This window comes from Dipteris shenzhenensis, chromosome 6 (assembly GCF_047967505.1).
Source record: "Dipteris shenzhenensis isolate YYH24624 ecotype China chromosome 6, Dip_SZ_1.0, whole genome shotgun sequence".
NCBI lineage: Eukaryota > Viridiplantae > Streptophyta > Polypodiopsida > Gleicheniales > Dipteridaceae > Dipteris > Dipteris shenzhenensis.
Genome location: NC_141601.1, coordinates 12,489,592 through 12,511,409, shown reverse-complemented (window position 1 = coordinate 12,511,409; position 21,818 = coordinate 12,489,592). Strand labels below are relative to the sequence as shown.

General features: G+C 45.2%; 1 protein-coding gene across 3 annotated transcripts in view; it reads left to right on the top strand.

Annotated features, from left to right (window-relative positions):
- Positions 1-871: 871 nt before the first annotated feature.
- LOC147900802 (uncharacterized) overlaps positions 872-21,818 on the top strand; it is a 72,624-nt gene continuing 51,677 nt past the window's right edge. For 2 of the 3 annotated variants that reach the window (XM_087376176.1, XM_087376174.1), the window contains exon 1: positions 872-1,066. The gene's annotated coding sequence lies outside the window, so the exon portion shown is untranslated. Of the gene's footprint in view, positions 1,130-21,818 lie in introns of all 3 variants that reach the window. The other variant, XM_087376175.1, reaches the window with a different exon arrangement.

Here is a 21,818-nt window from a genome sequence, read left to right as displayed (position 1 = left end):
CTCGAAAACAAAATTGTGAAACCTCCTCTAGAGATTGCTTACCCTTTCCCACATTGAACTCTCTTCAGGTCTATCTTTCCACTTTACCAAACATTCTTGCCATATTGTATGTCGTGTTCTTTTTTCTTGTCTATCTAAAATTCTTTCTGGTTCATGTGGTAAAGATGTAGGTTCAATAAGTTCAACTAGGACTTCATTTCCAATGAGATTATCATCGCCCAACCACCCTTCATGTGGAGGAATATCTTGTGCCAGCCATTTTCAGGTCCAATCTATGGCTTGCAACCGCCCGTCGCTCGCGATTGGTCGGGCACGTTACTTCATGATGCTGACACGTGGCAGGTAAGAACTCACCATGGTTGAGTTCTTTAAGTCGAGTCTTTGGTTTGGTTAACCCGAACGACTGCCATGTGGCAAGTAGACTTATCGACCATGTCATCTGTGGCCACCCTTGTGCCGTGTCATCAAATGACTGCGTCCTTGCCATGTCATCTTTATCTGCCAGCCCACCAATTAGCCATAGCACTAGTGGCCCAAGTGCCACATCATCAACCTAATCGGCTGTGCCCCTGCCATGTCATCTTATCCACATGTGCCACATCACTATTGCCACATCACTTGCCATGTGGCATGCCATGTCATCACTAGTAGCCATGTCATCTGTGGCCAACTCACTTGCCTTGACTGTTTAGGTCATCATGACACGTGATGTCAACTGCCCAATCAAAAGTGCCTTCTAAGCACACAATGCCTCACAAGCACACAGGATAATGTGACCTCATCACCCTCCAACCACGTGATCATTTTCCCTCATCATTTTGATCACACGAGTCTTCTACGATGGGTTTGAGTCTTTCAGGATTGCTAGGAGGATTCGTGAAGATCCCCGTCAGATGGATCACCCAAGAGATTTGTGAATAGCTGAATGATGTTAAATGCTTCAAGGACAATGGTATTGTGAAGTTCTTGCAGGGTGGATTTTCTTTTTGCACAGCCACGGTGGGAATTAGAAAACATCGGTGGAGCTGCGGAGATTTTACGGGACATCATCATGGAACGAAATTAGGCAAGTGCTGCAAGCATGACATGGCTCTTTTCTTGGTGTCTGAGTTCATCTTGTAATCACCAGGTTCTTAATAGTCCCTTCAAATGGAAGCCAAGATGGAACTGCTTTTCCCTGAATTCCAAAAATGTTTCCTCCAGCAATAGTTCTTCCCAGAGCCTCTGAGAATGGCTGTGAACAGGTGTAGCGGGTGGTTCAAATCTAGCTCATCGGCTCCCCCAGGTAGGAATCGGCACATTGCTTCCATTCTCAAAAATTAGCCCCTCCTTGAGAGCGCCAGTGCAATCCTGCACAATCCAAACCTGTGGGTGTGCACTGCGATCGTATTTGTGTGTTTGAACGCTGGAGGAAGAGCTGTCATGGCTGATTCTGGTGGAGACGCTGAGCTTTCCAACGAACTGAGCAAGCACTCCCTCGTCATTTCAGCCCCTTGATCTCTGCCGCCGTAAATGCTTTTGCATGAACGGTGGTGTGCTCGTGGAACGGACCATGGGAGAAGTCTTGCCCGCGGTTGTGCGCAATAAAGAGGGGCTCCAGGAAGTCATCGGTCGGTTGAGTGAAGCCCTCCAGAAGAAGATAGCAGAGTTCAAGGCCAAATATAAGATCAATATCAGGAAAATCGATGAAGCGGTTGGCGAGGAGGAGGATCGCAGGCAGGGGACTGCACATCTTGGTAGCGGGCTGCACAGTTTGAAATGGCTCGATACAAAGAAGGCGTCGATTCTTGATTTAGAGAGAGAGACCAAATCAAAACGTAATTTGAAACGCTGTCTCCTTCGTGCCTATTTCTCTCTTCTCGCCTCCAAGCTCTAAATGAAAGACATGTGGCTGAGCCCTTGAGTGATACCTCAAAATCTAATCTAAAATAAGGAATAGAAGACTAGAAGGGCCCAGGTGCCCAAGCAAATGCGTTACCTTCAACGGAAGCTTTCTTTCTTGCCTTGCATGTGCGATTCCCGAGAGGAGATCGGAGAGATCAAGCATGATCAGCACATCTTAGCTGGGCAGCAGTAATAGATCGTTGCATCAAGAACACGCCAAGAGCATGAGTACCACATCATCGTTTGTAGCTATCGCTACAGCAGCAGAGACGCAAGCGGAATTGACATCCTTTCCAGTTGAAAAGCGAAGCGACGCTGAGGATGATCAGCGCAATATGATGATTGGAAGCTGATCGTAGATGTGGCTGAGAACACACAGTTTAGCTGTGGAAAGTGATGGCTTCAGTAACGACCCAAATAGATGAGGCAAAGAGCCAGACGTGGAGATTTGCAGTTTGTGGAGAGAATAATCTGATCAAGGTGAAGCTCAAGCATTGCCTATCAGTCCAAGCCGCTAGAAACCGTCAGGAAGAGGGCCATCCAAGTAGTGGTCACACGGTTTTAACTCCTCCATGATCTATTTCTCATGATCTTGAAATCGAACCGAGTGATCAATTTGAAACCTTCGGCAGCCTTTTCTTGCAATGAAAAACCAAGCAGCAGCAGGGCATAGAGCAGAATCTACCTCCACAAGAAGAGCATGCAAAAAACACCCACTCTAGCATGAAAAGATGAAGACTCTACACTCACTGATCCCTCGGCAGTCATCTGAGACAATGGAGAGAAGCATAACGGCCTCTCAGTTTGGACTTGGCTGCTTTGAATGGCTTGGCTGCAGACAATGTGATTGGTAGGTTTGGATTTTGATGGTTGAGGAGACCAAATGAGCCATGAAGGGATGTGGGAGGGAAGAATAGGATAACATTAAATGGGCCTTCCAATTCAAGGCTTCCTTCCCATCTTCGCCAACATCATCCTCCCCAACCTCCTCCTCCTTCGTAGCTTGGCCTTCTCTTTGCCTAGCAGACTGTCGCTAAGGCCGGGTATATTTTCTCCTTTGAGGAGCAAGGATGCAAAAGGCGGTGGTGTCAGCCTTTCCTCCTCTGTCCTCGCAACAGAGCCTGTTGGAGGTTCGGTCAGCATGCCATCGTTCTATGGCATCACGTACTGTCCGTTGTTGCTACTTTTCTCCCTCTTAGAGATATTGCCACGTCATCCCCTCGTTCCATCTGTTCTTTACTCTGTCCTTGGTTTACCACTCGTGAGCGAACCCTTGGTATCTAGTGCGAGGCAGAGTTGAGGATGTGTTGGGTTAGAAGAGGGGAATGAAAGACCATATCAGCAGGAGTGAGACAAGGCGCACACAGATAAGGACACTAAAATACACTATGCACTGACCAACGCATCGGAAGGAGTCCAAACACTATGCACTGACCAACGCATCGGAAGAAGTCCAAACACCGAGGATTAAGCAACTGCAACTGTTGACCGTCAGAACACGCAAACCATGTAAAGCGATGCATTGCTTAATGCACCTGCGAGCCATTGTGTGTGGGGGGATCAGAGTGGGAAGGAGGGACAGAGGGAAGAGAGAGGAAGAAAGATTTTGGTTACGATAGAATTCACGAACAGATTTACTTTCCTCTCTCCCAAGCAGCCTGTTCTTTCGATCTGGATGCTGGTTCTGCGTTACACTTCTTCCCTGATTATGGTCGTTGACATGTTATCCTGCTAAATCAGTGAAGAAATTTCTACATTTTGCTGGTTGTTTTCGATTATTTCTGCAATAGGGTTAAAATTGCACGAATCCATATGGCATAGACTATCCCAAAGCGTGGGATGCTGTCTTTTTTCAAATGTGCGAGCAATTCTGATGCGCATGACTCTACACAACTAGCCTCGTCATCTGTGTCTGTGTTTCCATCCTCCGACCTAGAAACAGCATTTGCCTTTTGATAGAGATCGAGGAATCCATTTCTCGAACACCGGGGTTCCTTACAGGTATTCAAATTGATCCTGTGCTACTGAAGAGGACGGGTGGCATGGGACCTGCGAATTTGCAGGTTATTATTCTGCAATCAATGAACTCGCCCAAAATTAGTTTAGACTCTAGAAACAAAATGGGGCAGCTCCCACCTGCATCAAATGCATGCATTGAAAGCCCCCTAAAACAGCCAATGAAATTGAAGACTTTTTTGAATTCCAAAAACCCCTATTTTTCCCTTTTGCAAGAACTCAAACCTTCACTAAGACCTTCCCTAAAGGGCAGGCCAATAATGACTTCGAGAGGAGAAGCATGTGTCGTTGGGGCTGTAGGAGAGGGAGATGGAGAAGATGATGGTGTCTAGGAAAAATAGAGGCAAAAGTCTAGAGAGTAGGTCGACGAAGGTCATGGGCATTTTAAAGACAGATAGATCAAGGGAGCGGATGAGGGAGGGAACACAAGGGAGGGTGGGCCGACATGGCAGGTAAGGGATGTGGGGAAGCAGATGTGAGGGTAGGATGGTGGCATGTGGCAACTGCAGTGAACCAAGGGTGTGTGTGGCGCCAAGGGCAATGTCTCAAGGTGGTGGCAGCATTTTAAAGACAGACAGATCAAGGGAGCGGATGCGGGAGGGAACACAAGGGAGGGTGGGCCGACATGGCAGGTAAGGGATGTGGGGAAGCAGATGTGAGGGTAGGATGGTGGCATGTGGCAACTGCAGTGAACCAAGGGTGTGTATGGCGCGCCAAGGGCAATGTCTCAAGGTGGTGGCAGCAAGGCGAGATGGGAGTCCTTGAAGGAGGGCAACCGAGAAGTTACCTTGCCAGAGTTTTTGTGCAGTCTTCTTTAAGGAGAGCTGGCCACTATCCATGCCACATTAGCTTCGACCAGTAGCTATGGAGCTTGGTGATGAAGAGCACATCTTCTCATGATGAGATCTCGCTGAACGAAGGGGAGAATCGGCAAAACAGGATTTGGTAATTGCCTTGCAAAAGCAAGAGGAAAAACAAGCCAGTGGTAGGAGAAAAGGAGACTAAAAGAAGAGAAGAGCAACTAGATCCATCATAGAGCCCCAACAACCATGCTATGTTGCAAATGGGAAAAGCGAGGAGCAAGAAGATATGGCAACCAAATAAGTTAATAAGACTTATCTGCTCTCTGGGTAGTAACGGAGCAGGGAGTCCACACTTGAGGTGGCCCCCAATGTGGTGGGTGTTAGTGCCTCACACACAGAAAAAGCGGCACTGAAGTCTGAAAGTAAAACAAAGGACCCAAAATGTATTACAAAAGGTGCACTCACAAACCACACGCTGTGGACAGCGGGGTGCTGCCCACTAGTGCTGGAACTGAGGTCACAAACTGTTGCCCTAATCTGCTGGGCACTCCTGCTGCTCTTTCCCTCTCAATGTGGACTTCAGTGGCTATGAAAGGAGCCCAAAACGCTGTCACTGTCAGCTCCGTTTCTGCACCTGTGTTTTCTCCTCACTGGATGAGCCCCATGCGTGTTAAAGTCTGCTGCTGCTGCTGCTGCTGGCTCCTTTGCTGCACCCTGCTGCTGCCTTTGATCGTCCTCCTCTTGTGCCTAGATGCACATCTGCAGGCTGGATATGCTGCTCCCTCTCTACTGCCTCTCCTGCTTCTTCAAGTGCCCGGGGATGCACTCCTTTAGGGCCTGAAGTAGCTGCGATGCTGCTCTGCAAGGATATTGTCTGCACTCTCATGGGGCCTTTATATAGGACTGAATGCCCCCCTAGAACTGGCCGACTGGCCCTTCTTCTGGCTGATTCCACCCTCGGGTCTGCTGCCAGTCTCCTGGCTGGTCGACCTAGTCTGTGGATTGGCTTACTGGACCAGCCCTTTGGCGCCTATAAGAGCCCCCCTCTTGCTGGGTCTTGCCCAGCTCCACAGCCCACACAAGGGGCTTCTTATGTAGTCAATATAGCCCCTCTCCAAGGTCTATGCCCAGCTCCACAGCCCACACAGTGGGCTTCTTATGTAGTCAATATGCCCTTCTCCATGGTCTATGTGCAGCCCCACGTGGGCAGTACCACAACAGTCCCATAGTGGATCAATCTACAGTGGGTCATAAATGTTTAAACCTAAGACGTGCCGTGCATGTGGTTGCCAGTGTGGGATTCCGGGATCTAGAGCGACTGCCGAAAGGCGTGCGTGCTTCTGCAAGGCATGGCCTGCAGGCTCCTTTTATGTTCTCACGGAGAGGTATCCATTGGTTGTATAGCCCGCCATTGTGGTTGTTAGCCCCTATTCCAGAGACTCTCTAGGCAGTATGTGTGGAGCTAAGGAAACAGGATGGGCCCTTTAGGCGGCGTCTTTTTCTCTGGATCAGCACCCTTGGTTTTGCTGATTTGCAAGATGGTTTTTTATCAAGCATTGATAGAAGTTCTTTTCTTTGGGGGGGGGGGGGAGGGGGGAATGTGGTTGCCTCTGTGTTGCCCACATGGCAGCCTCTACATGTCTCTCCCTTCATTTCTGTATAGGTGTGACGTGTCAATCCCCCATGCTCTCCTCATTTGGGGGACTTGCAAATGGGTAACACCCTTCTCAACCACTGTTGTGAGCCGCAGTCAGAATATGCTCCTGCATGAGGAACATGTCGAAGGTGTCTTATATATTTGGTCCAAACACATGTAGATCAAACTCCAGTCTGATACGAACAACCACTACAAAGCCTTTGAAGATCACACGATGAATCATAATTTTGGGAACCACCAGTGATGGCATGATCTTGATCCTTCCAGCCAACCTCTGTAGCGCATGCTCAAAAGATACGTTAACATTGTTTCCTGCATGCTTACTGCAGAGCCCACAATTTCCTAGATGCGCTACTTGCTACATGTCACAATCCTGAGACCATTCTTTAATACACCATTTACCCTCTCTTGGTCTCACAATTTGGTGCACCTAGGCCTCTAATATTAGATACATCTAGTCCGTGTCATTCACCCTCACTGATGACCTTGGCATTCAATTCCTTTTGATCCTTTTCAATAAAACACAAATTCCAGACCTCGATCACACACTCATTGCCCTTGTCACCCCCATTGAGGATGACAATCCATATGTATTCTGATTTCTCTTATGTGAGTTAATAAAGGTCCTCTAAAATAATGTATGATTTTGTGGCTTTGGAGTCAATAAGGGTACTCTGCCCAAGGTAGTCTCCCAAAAAGTGATTGTATTGGGTGTTTACTCTTATGGCTATGCAAGACTCCTACCCAATTCAGAGTAAGGAGAGGTGACGAGTGATGGTCTTCATTGCCGGTCGCAGCTGACTGAGAAGTCACTATCACATGAGAGGTATTGGATAGTTGGACTTGCTCTTTGCAGTATTGCGGTGGAGGGGGGATCGGTTTACTCCTTACGTGTTGGGTCTCACACTCTTTGCTCTGAGGGGGGATGTTGGAGAAATCATAGTCAAAGAGTGTGTTCTAGTGTGTACTAGAAACTAGTTTTATGATCTTTGTGTTGGAGAGTGCCATGTGGCATATTGGGAGCTATCCCATATACGTATGGTACTTGAGTGTGTGTGTCCACTCTATATGAGTGTTGTACCTTCACTTGTCACATCAATCAACTCAGTGGAGCTTTTGGTCATATAAGTGATTTCATTTTGATTCTTGCCTTTCCATCCATTTCATTTCATTTCCAGTTCAAGTTATGCTTCCTTCATTCTAGCTCCCTTGTCTCCTTTCCTTCTTCTTCCAGTTCTTTCAGCGGACACCAAGCCTTCCCCTCCTTTTGATGGGGGAAAGTTTGTCCTTTTCTAGATGCCAGGTCATCTATTCTCTCGGGTTTAACCACATGAGCCTTAGAGCAAAGGCTTTGGATAAACTTGCCCACTTTCTGAGTTTCCCTAATCTCGGTCAATAGAGCACGCTCTAATACCGTGAAACTCATACTATGCATAATGCGCGACAATGCATTGATCAACAACCTTATTCTTCTTCCCTCTTTAGTACCGAATCTCATATTAAACTCCTATATGAGCTCTGTCCACGTAGCTTGGCGGCGATTCAAGGCAGGTTGTTTACAAAATTACTTTAGAGTATCATGGTCTACAATCACGTAAAACTCTCAACCATATTCAACCATATAGATAATACCTTCATGCTTTCAAAGCAAAAACAACAGCATATAACTCTAGTTCATGGGTTGGCCAATTTTGCTGAGAGAGACAAAGCTTCTTGCTTTCAAAGGTTATTGGTCTTCCCTCTTGAAGAAGAACCGCCCTTATCGCAATGTTGTTTGCATCGATTTCTAGGAAAAATGGTTTCTAGGGATCAACAATTTTTAACACCGGACCAGAGACCACTGCATTCTTTATGGAGTTGAAGCTCTCTTGTTGATATCGTTCCCACACAAAAGGTACTTTATCTGAGGTCAGCTCAGACAAAGGCAATATTATCTCGGAATATCCTTTGATGAGCCTTCGATAAAACTGGATGAGTCCTAAGAATGATCGCAACGTGATCACATTCTGAGGAATTATTGTAGCCACATTCTTCAGATCCATTTCAACACCATTAGGAGTAGTATTCAAGTTTAACCATGCATAACAGGTTTTCACAAATAGACTAGCTTTCCTCAAAAGTATCAAACACTTCTTTAAGTGTTGCTTAGCAATACTTTTGATGTAAACAAGAATATCATCAATAAACTGTACTACGAACTTTCCGATATACGGGTGTAGTAAATCTTTCATAAGCATAACGAACTTGCCCCAGATGACTAGGCAACACAAACTCTCATCCAATCATAATACTTTGCCTCAACGTACTACCATCCACAAGCCATAATTTCTTGATCCCGTCAGACTCCAACGGAGCACGACCCACATTTGACCCTCTGATACCAATTAATATGAACAACCACCACAAAGCCTCTCAAGGTCACACGATGAATCATGAATCTGGGAACCATGGGCAATGGCACGATCTTGATCCTTCCAGCTCAAAAGATAGGTTGACGTTGTTTCTTGCATGCATAGGGTGTTTACAGACTACCCACAGATCATAGATTGCCTGCCCATGTCCAACCCACGGCTTAGATGCTTTCAATGCACCATGGGCGGGCATGGGTGGATGTAGTCTGTAAGCACCCTAATATTACAGAGCCCACAATTCCCTAGACGCATCTAGTTGCCACATGTCACAATCATGAGAGCATTCTTTAATGCACCATTTATCCTTCTCTTGGAGTATATTTCATTCATTTGTCCTTCGGCATATTTCACAATTCGGTGCATGTAGGCCTTTGACCTTAGATACATCTAGTGCCATTCACCCTAACCGACGACCTTGGCATTTAATTTTTTTTGACACTTTTTAATAAAAAGCAAATATAAAGTTCTCCCCCCCCCCCAAAAAAAAAAAAAAGAGAGAGCTAGCCGACTCTATAGGATAATTGCCCGACCTGCCTGCTGCCACCAGCACAAAACCCAAATCATACGGGTGTAATAATCAATGAAGGTCAGGAAATAACCTGATCCTGTGAATGATTGAGAGTTCAAAGCTATGGAAACGGCACAACCAAACTCAAAGGTGACTGGGGAACAACGGGACATGTCTTGTGATGGGCATAGGGAGTATTTGTTTCTTCACCCACTTAGGAACTAAGAAGGTAATCTCCAATGTATACTAAATGCATGATCTTTGCAAAACCTTGCTGTGAGTAGGATGACTAGGAACACGATGAAGGTGGAGTTTGATAATCAGGAGGTCATGGTCAGATCAAAGGAGACTGGAGAGATCTTGGCATGAGGAGTCAAAGAAGATGGTTTGTACCGAATCAATGTATTGACCGTTTATGGAAACATAGACATCTTCAAATTATGGCATGAGAGGTTTGGTCATGTCAACTATGGGATCTTGTCCAAAGATGCAAAAGAGCCTCATAGCCATGAGGTGGCTTTGGATTTTGACCTTCCAGATGGATAATTTGACCCATGCAATTTTTCCGCATCTACAAAGTTTGGAATGGACATGGGGTGGCCATAGCTTCTGAAATTACAGAAAAGAGAGAATAGACTTTGCTGTAGCAACAAAACCACCGCATGCACTTTACTTAAACTGGGGTCACCTTCGGACTTGGAGGGACTCTTTCCTTCAAAGTAAATGCAAGAGTCTCACTGATGGCTCTAATACCGTGTTAGAAATAGAGGCCTGAATGTTTGAACCTCTAATGCAGCGCATAGGTCTAGGAAACTCTTTCCAAACACCAAGAGATGCACTCAATGTAGGTGTCATATGCACCCCTGCACTTGGGTGCAAGGTGACACACTGACTACATCGACAAGTGCATTATAGTTCCCAGATAGGAGATTTTGTCGTATGCTGTGACCCCTTTGTGAGCCCTTGTCCAGGGACAGTCAGGCACAAGCTACGTAGGTCAGTCTCTCAGCCTTAGGTCAAGTTAGTAAGTCAATTCTTGTTCACTAGTACCCACTGGAGAACAGTAGGTTAAGTGTTTCCATCTTATAGTTTAGGTCTTAGCCTAGGTTAGGAGTCCCGTTAGGGTCCCCAAAGGCTGGACAGGTAAGCAGAGAAGGCAGCCTGCAAAGGCTGCCCAAAAACTCCCCTGGCAAATGAGCCAGGGAGGGCTTTTATAGGCTGGTTGTAGGCCAATCAGTCTGTAGAACAGACCGACTCAGTCGGCTGTTTACAGACTGGGTTGGCTCAGTCCAGCCCTATAAAAGGGCCCCTTGGCTGCCCTGTTTTCTCATTCAGTTTGCTCCTGCCTTCAGTTCTCCTACGGCTCCACTTCAGCCTCCTGTGCAGCCCTTGAGATCCTCAGATCTGGCCCTGCTCTAACCTCAGTCCCTTGGCCATCAGCTCAGCCTGATCTAAAGGTGTCCATGCAGCACAACAGTCGGAGGTTTGGACCAGCAAACGGAGAGAGGTTTGGACACTGTTTCCTCAGATTTTGTCAGTTTTCTTTACAGGTTACACAGCCTACTTCTTAGCTCTAGTTTCTCAGTCGTATCTCAGCTCTCTCTTAGTATCTATTACTCTCAACTATCACTCTCTCACTCACAGAGTAACCCTGCATTCCGGTAGACAGCACAAGCCTCTCCCTTGCCTTGTAGAAGCGTCCTACATCGTCAGTGTGGACAGCATCAAGGTCTCGGTACTGGTCGGCGTTGCCTCTCAGGTGTTTGGGTCTGCTATACGTGTGCACAGTGAGCTCTTTAGAAGCGCGTTCCGTGCTCTCTTGAAGAGTGTTCTTTGTATTTCTCAGTTCTCCAAGTATAAAGCAAATTCTCCCCTGATTGGGGGAGGGGGCCCTCAGTGGGTACAAAGACCCAATCGGTTGTCGACTCTACTCTCTCTCTACTCTCTCTCTACCCTCATCTCCTTTCTCTCTCTATAGTAAACAACGCTCATTCCTCGCTAAAGGTTTAAAGAAGGTCTTGCTGTGAATTACACGATTAGATAACCGTTGCATGTTACAGTAGGACATAGATCTAGGATACTCTTTCCAAATGCTAAGAGATGCACTTACATGCTGAAACCTCGCTTAGAAAAGTATAGTAGAAAAGAGAGAAGGAGAACTATTATTTATCCATAAGTGGGGAGAGCTGAACACATCCAATAAAGATGCTGGGTAAAGCAACAATCAAGGATGATTGGACCGCTGAGATCTCTAAGGGATTTGTATGCTCAAAACACTCCTCAGTCCGCGTTGCCTTTTAAAGGGATTCAGTGTGGCTCATGGAGTGTCTAACCCCCGGTTTATATATGGGAGGGGCTAGAACCACCCCCAAATCTAGCCGATCTTGTAGGCAAACTGCTGCTGCTGACCTTGATTGGACCTGCTACTGCCCGACCAGCCTGCTGCTGACCTTGAATGGACCTACTACTGCCACCAACTTCTTGTTGGACTTTTCCTACTGCCAGGCCTGGAATTAGGCCTTAGCAGTGCTGAACTGTTCTGCTGACCCATGCAACCTTGCTGCCCCATATTGTTGCAGGCGCTTCTCCAAATAGATGCAGACATTGTGCATAGGTTTCTAATGGTGTACAAGTAGCTACCATGGTCTACTAGCTCGTTTTCCTCATATGGGGGTTCACATTAGGGTTAGTGACCATTCTTCTGACAATTGACAAAGTGTTTCTAGCAGAAACGTTTGTATGAAATGCTCAAAAGCACCACTTCCACATGTATCTTTTTTATTTTTTGTTTTTTTGTTTTTTTTTTGGGGGGGGGGGGTTCTTTGCTTGTTTTTTTTTGTCTTTTGCTTTCCCGCAAGCCCCCCTGCAAAGTTGACATACATCCTGGCCAGTAGCCTGCAGCAGCAAGCATATTCAATGACTTCTTAATGATTGCCCAGACTCTAGAGGCAATTCATAGAGTGCTATTCTTATCATTGAAATTGCACGGGCATGGGGTGCGACAGCTAGGCATGTGAAGTCACCTAATAGTAAAATCTCATGCATGTAGACAGGAACTCTGTGCATGAAAGGACACAACAGAGTTGATGTACCTCATGACCAGCAACCATGCAGCCAGCACAATCAGTGATTTCGCAAGTGATGCCAACTCTAGAGGCAGTCCATAAAGCCCCCTTTTATGCATTGAACACGGGATGAGGCAGCTAAGGCATGCAAATTCTTTGAACAATAGAATACGGGTCATAACAAATCTCATCCATATTAATAGGAACCAGACAGTCCTTAAGCGTGTGAATGGAAGAGACATTGTGCAACGGATGAGCAAACAACTAACAAAGATAATATAGAAGAAACAGTCCTTGAATGCTTTTAAAAAGGCCTAGGAAGAAGTAATGGAATGCTCTGCAAACGGATCATACGGAATGCTTTTAAAAAGGCCTAGGAAGAAGTAATGGAATGCTCTGCAAACGGATCATACGCAGGGAATGTAATGAGGCCAAGAAAGCATGGAAAATGGTAGCAATTGCACAAAAAAAATAAAGAGAATACATTTATAGAATTTAATTCAGAAGAAATTGAGGTTTTTTCTCGAGGAAAAAGCAGCCTGATGAGTAGAAGCTTCAAGAGGAAAGCTAGATAATTCTTCAAAATTTGCATGCGTGGAAAACTTAGAAAGGTGAAGCAAATATATGTATATATATATATATAGAGAGAGAGAGAGAGAGAGAGAGAGAGAGAGAGAGAGAGAGAGGTTTCCTTGTGTTTACATTGGTGTTTCATTTGTTTTCTTATATGTACGTTGGTTAATCTTTGTTCCCTTGTGTTAGCATTAGTTGTTGTCCGCCCCCCATCAAGGGTCCTGTTGTGGTTGAGATTTAACCTAATTCAATTCTCTCTCTCTCTCTCTCTCTCTCTCTCTCTCTAATGGCAAGGTGTATGGTATTATCATTGAACAAAAATCAGCAGGTGGGAAGAGGCACAAGGAATTAGGACACCATCCTAGGCAGTGTTCCATCCCAAGCACTCAACATTGGATTATTTAGTCGCCATAAGAGCAGCATTGGAGGGAGCCAAGAATAAGAAAGGCGTAGTCTAATGTTGCTTTCTAGACTTCAAGAAATCTTTTGATACAGTTCCACGTAAAGCTATGGGAAAGATTGGAGGGAGCGGCATTGGAGGGAGCCAAGAATAAGAAAGGTGTAGACTTCAAGAAAGCCTTTGATACAGTTCCACGTAAAAAAGCTATGGGAAGGATTGGAAAGGCTCCAAGCCCCTCAAGAATTTCAGAGTTGACTATACGAGAGTATCAACCGAGTCAGCGCAGCCACTAGTAGATGGAACCAAGGTTATCTCCTTCACCTACTATTTTTGGTCTTTTCATTGATGAATTGGAAGATTGGATGAGAATACAACAGATGAGTGTCCAATTTTTTGGGGTATGTCCTATTGTTGCTCATCTACGCAAATGACGTAGTCTTCTTCATAAAAAACAAGGACATACAAGCACACTTGAATGCACTGGGCAAGTTTTGTAGACACTCAAGCATGCAAGTCAACATAGCCAGATAAAAGTAATGGTGATTGAAACTTGAAATAACAAATGGGATCCACTTGTGAAGGGGAGCATTTGAGCACAGTCACCACATATAAATATTTAGGGCTGGAATTTGAAGACTACAAGCAGAATGCATGCATAGAAAAGAGAATCTCGGAGGGCTGAAAGCTCTATACAGGCTCTATAATAATTGTAGGAAGGCACACCTTATAGCTAGATGGAGATGCTCGTCTAAGAGACACTAAAATGAAATCGTTTAGTCTTCACAAGAAGTTGTAGCTTGAATGAAGAGATTTTGGACTACTTTTTGATTAGCCTTCTTATTTAGTGCTAGCCTTCGTCATGGCTGAGTCTGCCTTCACCTCCGGAGTGCCGACGGAAACTCAGTACAAAGACTTTGTATAAATGGATGCTCAAGTATGTGTGGGTGTGTGGACTTGTATGTGTGAGAGCATATGTTTGTACTATGGTCTACACCCATTATTGGGTGCTGATGATGTCAGTGGGGATGTCATAGTAGCTAGTCCTTGCTATGCATGATGGAGTTTATGGTTTTCAACCTTATGATTGACTATCATGAAATTGAAACTGCACTATGTTGTGTTTTTAGAGGTTGAGTTTGGGCATGTTCCTGGATTCATCTAGGTATGGAGCTGGGAAATTTGAGAAAGTTTCTATATACCATGCTTGTGCAAACAATGATCCTCTATGGGTGACCAACATGGCCATCTAGGCTCTCTTGAACTTCTTGGAGAAGAATAGAAACACTACATAAATGATTTCTCATAGGAGAACTAGGGATCAAGGTACAGACACCCTACCCCATTCGACTAGTTGAGATCGGTGTGATACCTCTCGAAGGGGAAGCAATATGCCACTACATAGTCTATCTCGACAAGATTGAGAAGATGGATGCAAGCAGGATACCACACAAAGCAATGTAAGATACAAAGACAAGTGGATGGCAAAGAGAGGGAACGAAATGGATGGAATTACGGGGCATAACAAGACCAGGGATCCCAAGAGAGGAAAGAATCTGCAAAATTTGCCCCACAAGAGAGGTAGAAAATGAACAGCACGTGCTCCTAAGATGTCGAACATATGCACTCATCTGAGAGAAATACGTCGATGGACTGTTGGAACAACCAGCTAAAAAGCTAGGGAGCTACCTAAAGGAAGCCTCAGAACACCGTGACACAGAACTTAGAGTACCGCACAAGCTAGCTAAGAAACATAGCAAGATTTGTAAAGTTTTTATTTCACTGGATGTAAAAGACCACCATTAGTTAATAGTGGTCACTAGTCCAATAGATCCTAAAGGATCTCAAGCTCTCTCTCTGTCTCTCTGTCTCTCTCTCTCTCGCTGCATTTTGTATTCTTATTTTCTGCTTTGTTTCTTCCTTTTTGCTAGTTGAAATTTTTATTGTTTGGTTGGGATTTCAAAGCTTAGTAAGCACTGGGTTTACCAAAGAGATTCCAGAATTTTTTGAAACCTAGATGGCAGCTTATGCATGGGTACTGACGAGAACATAAGCGTAGCTTTGTTACTAAGTTATTTTCATATTTTATTTTTCTCATTTACGCATAATTTTGTCTAAAGTTGCTTGCATAAATGTTCTCTAGGCACCGACTGAGAATGCTAGTTTGTCTTGCATTTAGACCTTTACATGTAGCCTGAATAGTCTAGTGGACAACCTAAGTCATCCAGAATGACATTGTTTTGAGCCAGATTATTTGTAATTGCTATTGAGATGCTTTTCTCATCACAGGAGTTCTACCTAGGTTTTGATGTATTTGGTCATACTTTATAGAAGTCTCTCTTTCTAAAGAAAAGAAGAATGATATTCTTCCACACAATGGGCTGGCTATCTAGCTGTTCTTGATGAGTCTATTGAGTGGAGTGTGCCAGTTTTTTTGGCTCTCCTAGCTCCTAGGAAATACAATGTGTATTTCAAAAGTTTAAAAGTGGACTAGGGTTGCGACCTGAACGAATAAACCTTATTCTTTAGTGTTTGAAACCTATTGTGAATATAGATATAAGACAGTTTTTTGTTCTTGGTGATCGTTATGTTTATGATTGTCTCAATGTACTCAATTCACAAGACAATATGATATCTATTCACAAAGTAATATGATGAATGATGCACAATGCTTTCTTTGAAAGCACACATAAGAGCAGGTTATCTGTTGGATATGAAGCCAAAGTGAGTCTAAAATGAGTGTTCTAGGTGGTCTAGGTGTGGTTTTATAGTGTAGTGAGTCCTAGACATGCCACGTGTCATATTGGGAGATATGCCATAGACATTGTGACTTTCTAGAGTCTAGTGGCACACACTATATAGTGTTCTACTTGTCTTGAGTCTTAATATATCAGTCAACATCAAGCTTTATCTACATGTGAGTATTTTGCTTATCATTGCCTTGCACTTGTACTTTCTTTCCATTTTCATTATTCTTTCCATCTTTCCATTCCGTTCCTAGTGTTAGAGTGATGCTCCCCTCTCCACATGTCCCTTGATGTTACGCTCTAGCCGAGGTAGCATGACCTCGGAAGAATCAGTCGACATTTCCCTTAAAGGATCTATCTTTGTAATATATTTGTTTGCGCTTCATGTAAATGATCGGGAGGGAATTAATGTCAAGGTCCTAGGTGAGGGCTGATAGCACCAGACTAGGTAGATCTAAGGCCAAGGGCCTAGTGCAAAGATTGTGCCTAGGGGCAAAGGATTTAATGCATCCCAAGAGAGGGGTGAAATGTTGCATTAGGAAGGCCCTATCTGGATGACATGTGGCATCTAGATCTATCTAGGGAATTGGGGCTTGTTGAGGCTCGAGAGAGAAGAGAAGGAAATTATTCACGTATGATTTTGAACGGAGAATCTCTGTCTGCTCGTCAACCTCAGCGAGATTTGGCTGGGAGGTGATACATGGTGCTGCTCCCGTGATACGAAGTAGAGATTAATAGATAGGTAGCTGTTACATTTTGGTATCAGAGCACAGGCCAGGCACGGGAGACGTGACGTGCAGGCGCGGACGTGTGACGAACAGGCAGCGTGAGTTCGAGGTACAGGCCTAGACAACCCTGGTGGCTGACGACGGATAGGCAAGGAGATTCGATCCTTCGCGTGATCGACAGCAGGATTTGAGCATAGGTGGCGAGGCGACGGGGGCTAACTGCAACGAAGCTGCTGACGATGCCCGTGGTCGATGGCGCTCCCGTAACTACAACGGAAGGGGGGCGTAGCTGGAAGGATAGAGCGGGATCGTCGAAGTACCTGAGCGCCAAATCGACGGGCTGATCGGGTGATGCTGCGACGTGACGACGGACAATTGGCCTACGCATCGATTGGCGCTGGACTACCTTAACGGAGATCCCATGCGGGCATTCGACGAATATGGAGGTCATCTACGACGGACGGAGGCTTTTGAATATTGTTGGAGTGTGGGGAGCCCGTAAGTCAGTGCTTCGTGCGTTTCGTCAAACGTATTGCAGAGTTGCAACGTAGAGGTGACGCAAAGCGGCCTGGCTAGCCCGTGATCTACTTCCTTGACACACGTACGCTCAGCCATCTCCAACGCCATGGAGTCTGCTCGTAAGCAGTGACTGGGGTGACGATCCAGCGAATACGTGAGCGGTGATCTTGAGCGCACGATAGGCAAGGAGAAGAGGCCACGTAAACACAGATCCGTATCGAAGGAAATCCAAGGCTGTGACTGCGGACTGTTGGCGGGATTTACAGGGAACCAAGAAGTGGTGAAATCGTTGATGACCAGGGAGCTTTCTTTGACCTCCATTTGCTTCGTGTTGTTTTTTTTTTTCTTCTCGATTTAGTCGGGTGGTGCTCTACTTTCATAGACAGGATCTCGTGAATGACCAGCCTGCATGAGGCTTTAATGTTGTAGGAGGGACAGATTATGCCTGTGCATATGCCTGTGTGCTTCGGTCAGAGTCAGTTTGCAGGAAATTCCCTAGTATAGGGAAAAGCGCCATCTGAGATATATGCCTGTATTAAATGCCTGATCAGTGTGAATATGGGATTGTAGGAATTCCCTAGTATAGGGAATTGTGTCGGAGTGTCAGTACACTGAATTGTGTCAGTTTGTAAATACAATTCTCTAGCGGTGTTAAAAAAAGAAAAAGAAAAAAAAGAAAAGAAAACAAAACAAAACAAAATAAACCAAAACACCCATTGAACAGAATGGAAGCAGAAGAAGGAGCTTCCAGAAGGGACCGTGGTGAATCAGGAGTCCGGCCGACCCAGCAGGTGTCGCACCCAGTAGCTCATACTTTATTTGGCAGGATTGCATTGCTGGAGGATGCCTTGCAACAGTTGTTAGCGCAGCAATTACAGGCCAATGTAGGGCAGTCCGAACTTAGGAGAGCGATACATAGTATATCTGCCAGACCTTCTCGAGAGGAGAAGGGAAAGGCTCCAATGGAACCGGAGTCAAGTGTCCATATGGTCGAGCCTAGGAAGGCTAAAGTGCCAAATATTGCCAATTACAGACCGGAAAAGTATTCTGGTCGGATGAACGACCGTAGCTCCGATGTCATTGAGACCTGGTTACACAAATGGGACGAGGCGTTCGCCATTTGTGAAATCAGAAATGACATTAAGGAGATCCGTGAGGCCACCCACATGTTTAGTGAGGCAGCGGATCGGTGGTGGATTAAACAACAAAAAGATGGTATAGCATCCACTACCTGGGAGGGGTTTAAAAGAGAGTTCAGGAAACACTTCTTACCTCCTGACGAAGCATCCCGAGCTTGGGATCAATATAGGAACCTTCGTCAGAGAAATTTATCAGTGGCAGAATACACTGATAAGTTTCGAGAGAGTGTAATGAAGGTTGACGAACCCCTGCCTCAATCAATCCAAGTGAAAGATTTCATATTTGGATTGAATGATCGAATAAAAATGGAAGTTCGGGCTAAGTACGCGAACACGTTAGATGATGCAATAGCTATAGCCCTGAACTATGAGGATGCCAAGGGCAGCAAGCCAAGTGGGTTTGCACAGGTCGGAACCTAGTATGGGTATCCGAAGAAATCTGGGTTTAAGAAGAAGTGGGCTAGTAGAGGGAGTGGTTCGCAGCCGAGTGGTCAAGCCAAGCAGGCGAGACCGGCTGAAACTCCTAAACCAAGTACCACCATTGGAGTGAAGAGGAAAGTAACCCCAATGGCAGCCCGGGCTTGGTCTAAGTCTCCCTTGAACCCAGAACAAAGGGAAAAAGCGAGGAGAGAAGGCTTATGTTTTGGTTGCCTTCAGCCTCATCAGTGGAAGGATTGTTCACGTAACAAAGATCGTCGGATGGCTGAGATGGTGATCTCAGAGTGCGACGTGGAGATGGAGGGAAGTCCCAGAGCGGAAGAGATGCAGATTCAGCTAGCGGGATCTTCTCAGAGGTTAGTACCTTGTTTGTTATGTGTGTCTGTTGCTAAGCTAGTGACGAGTGCACTTGATAACATCCTATCTAAGCCCGCAGCAACGGGGTATACCGCCTTTAATGATACGGAGTTAATTAAAACGAAAGGGCAAGTGGCCAATCATGATGTCATTGTGTTGTTTGACTCGGCGTCAACTCACAATGTGATTAACTCCAAGCTCGTGAAGAGGCTGAAATTAAAGACAAAGATCTTAAGTGTGGCTACCATCAAATCCGGATTAGAGCCGAGGATGTGCATAAAACCGCTTTCAGAAGCAGGTTTGGTCATTATGAGTTTTTGGTAATGCCCTTCGGACTTACCAATGCTCCAGCGACCTTCGTCATGCTTATGAACGATTTACTACGTCCGTATATCGGAAAGTTCGTAGTACATTTTATTGACGATATCCTGATATTCAGTAAAAGTATTACTGAGCATCGTGAACACTTAAGAGTAGTGTTCAGTACTTTGAGGAAAGCGAGTCTTTATGTAAATAAAAAGAAAACTATACTGTGTATGGTTAGGCTTGAATATTTAGGATTCATAATTACTCCACAGGGGGTAGAAATGGATCCAAAGAAAGTGGCTGCGATAGTGACTTGGCCAATCCCTCAGAGTCTGACCGCGTTGCTATCATTCTTGGGATTTGTCCAGTTTTATAGAAGGCATATCAAAGGATATTCCAGAATAGTATCGCCATTGACTGATCTGACCTCAGATAAAGTACCTTTTATTTGGGGACAGAATCAACAAGAAAGTTTTAATACCATAAAACAAGCTGTGGTCATAGGACCGGTGTTAAAAATAGTTGATCCCCAGAAACCGTTGTTCCTAGAAACCGATGCAAGTGGCATAGCGGTAGGAGCAGTCCTCTTTCAAGAGGGAAGGCCAGTAGCCTTTGAAAGCAAGAAGCTTTCTCCCTCTCAAAGGAATTGGCCAACTCATGAATTGGAGTTGTATGCTGTTATCCATGCTTTGAAAACATGGAGGCATTACTTGTATGGTTCAGAGTTTTATGTGGATGTGGATCATGATACTCTGAAACATTTTTGTAAACAGCCTGACTTGAGGGGCCGCCAAGCTAGGTGGGCAGAGCTCATGCAGGAGTTTAATTTAACGATTCGGTACCGAAGAGGAAAAGACAATAAGGTTGCTGATGCATTGTCTCGCATTATGCACAACCTGAGTTTCACGGTATTAGAGAGTGCTCTAATGACCGAGATAAGAGAAACTCAAAAAGTGGATGAGTTTGTCCAGAGCTTATGGCCTAAAGCTCATGTGTTAAAACCCGGGGAAAATGAAAAGGATGACCTGGCATCCAGAAAAGGCCAAACATATGCAAGATATACCATAAGGGATGGTATGCTGAAAAGAAATGGCAAGGTTGTAGTACCTGGTTAGAATGATCTCAGGCAGAGAGTCATTCGACAGTGCCATGATAGCCTATGTGCGGGACATCCAGGAGTCGAGAAGACATATGATCTCGTGAAGCGAGATTTCTTTTGGCCAAAGATGAAAAAGCATATTCATGAATATGTGACACGGTGTTTCTCATGTCAGGTAAGTAAGGCCGAGCGGGCGAAGCCACCCGGACTTTTACAGCCCTTGGAAATACCACTGAGTAAGTGGGAGAGCATTTCCATGGACTTTATTGTAGGGCTGCCTACGACACAAGGAGGGTATGATTCTATCCTTGTGGTGGTTGATTGTCTAACCAAGATGGCTCACTTCATTCCGACTAGGGAGTCTGTTAGTGCCCCGCAAGTAGCGGATTTGTTCATTAGACATATATTTCGTCTGCATGGATTGCCTAGATCCATAGTGTCAGACAGAGATGTCAGATTTACCGGTCATTTTTGGACAGCGGTATTTGAGACACTAAGGACTGAGTTGGGAATGAGTATTGGGGATCATCCTGAGACGGATGGTCAGACGGAGAGAGTCAACCAGACTTTAGAGGATATGATGAGAGCATATGTGTCATTGAGGCAACATACATGGGACAAGTGGTTGCCATTGTTGGAGTTTGCCTACAATGATAGGAAACATTCCTCTACAGGGTTCAGTCCGTTTGAACTGAACTATGGTTATAGACCAGCCAATCCAACTATAGTTGGAGTACCTCAGAAAGTGCCTAGTGCCGCGAACTTTGTGGTTCAGATGCGGGAGATGCTAGCACTTGCGAGAGCTAATATCCACCAGGCTATGGATAGAGCCAAGGTGTATGCGGATGAAAACCGGTCTATAAGAGTATTTAAGGAAGGAGAAAAAGTTTTTCTCAGAGTTCCTTCGCACTCGAAGTCGCTGACTTCAGGAGAGTGTGCTAAGGTATCACCTCGATACTGTGGGCCGTGGTTAATTCTAAAGAGAATAGGCAGTGTAGCCTATAAATTAGAATTGCCACAGGGGTGTAAGGTGCACCCGGTTTTTCATGTTTCGCGCTTAAAGAAATTTTTACATACAGGTGACTCACTAATCGAAGGTGTGGTTTTGTTTTAGGAGATAGAGGATATTGCAAGGCGCAAACCAACAAGAATCTTGGACCGAGGAACAATG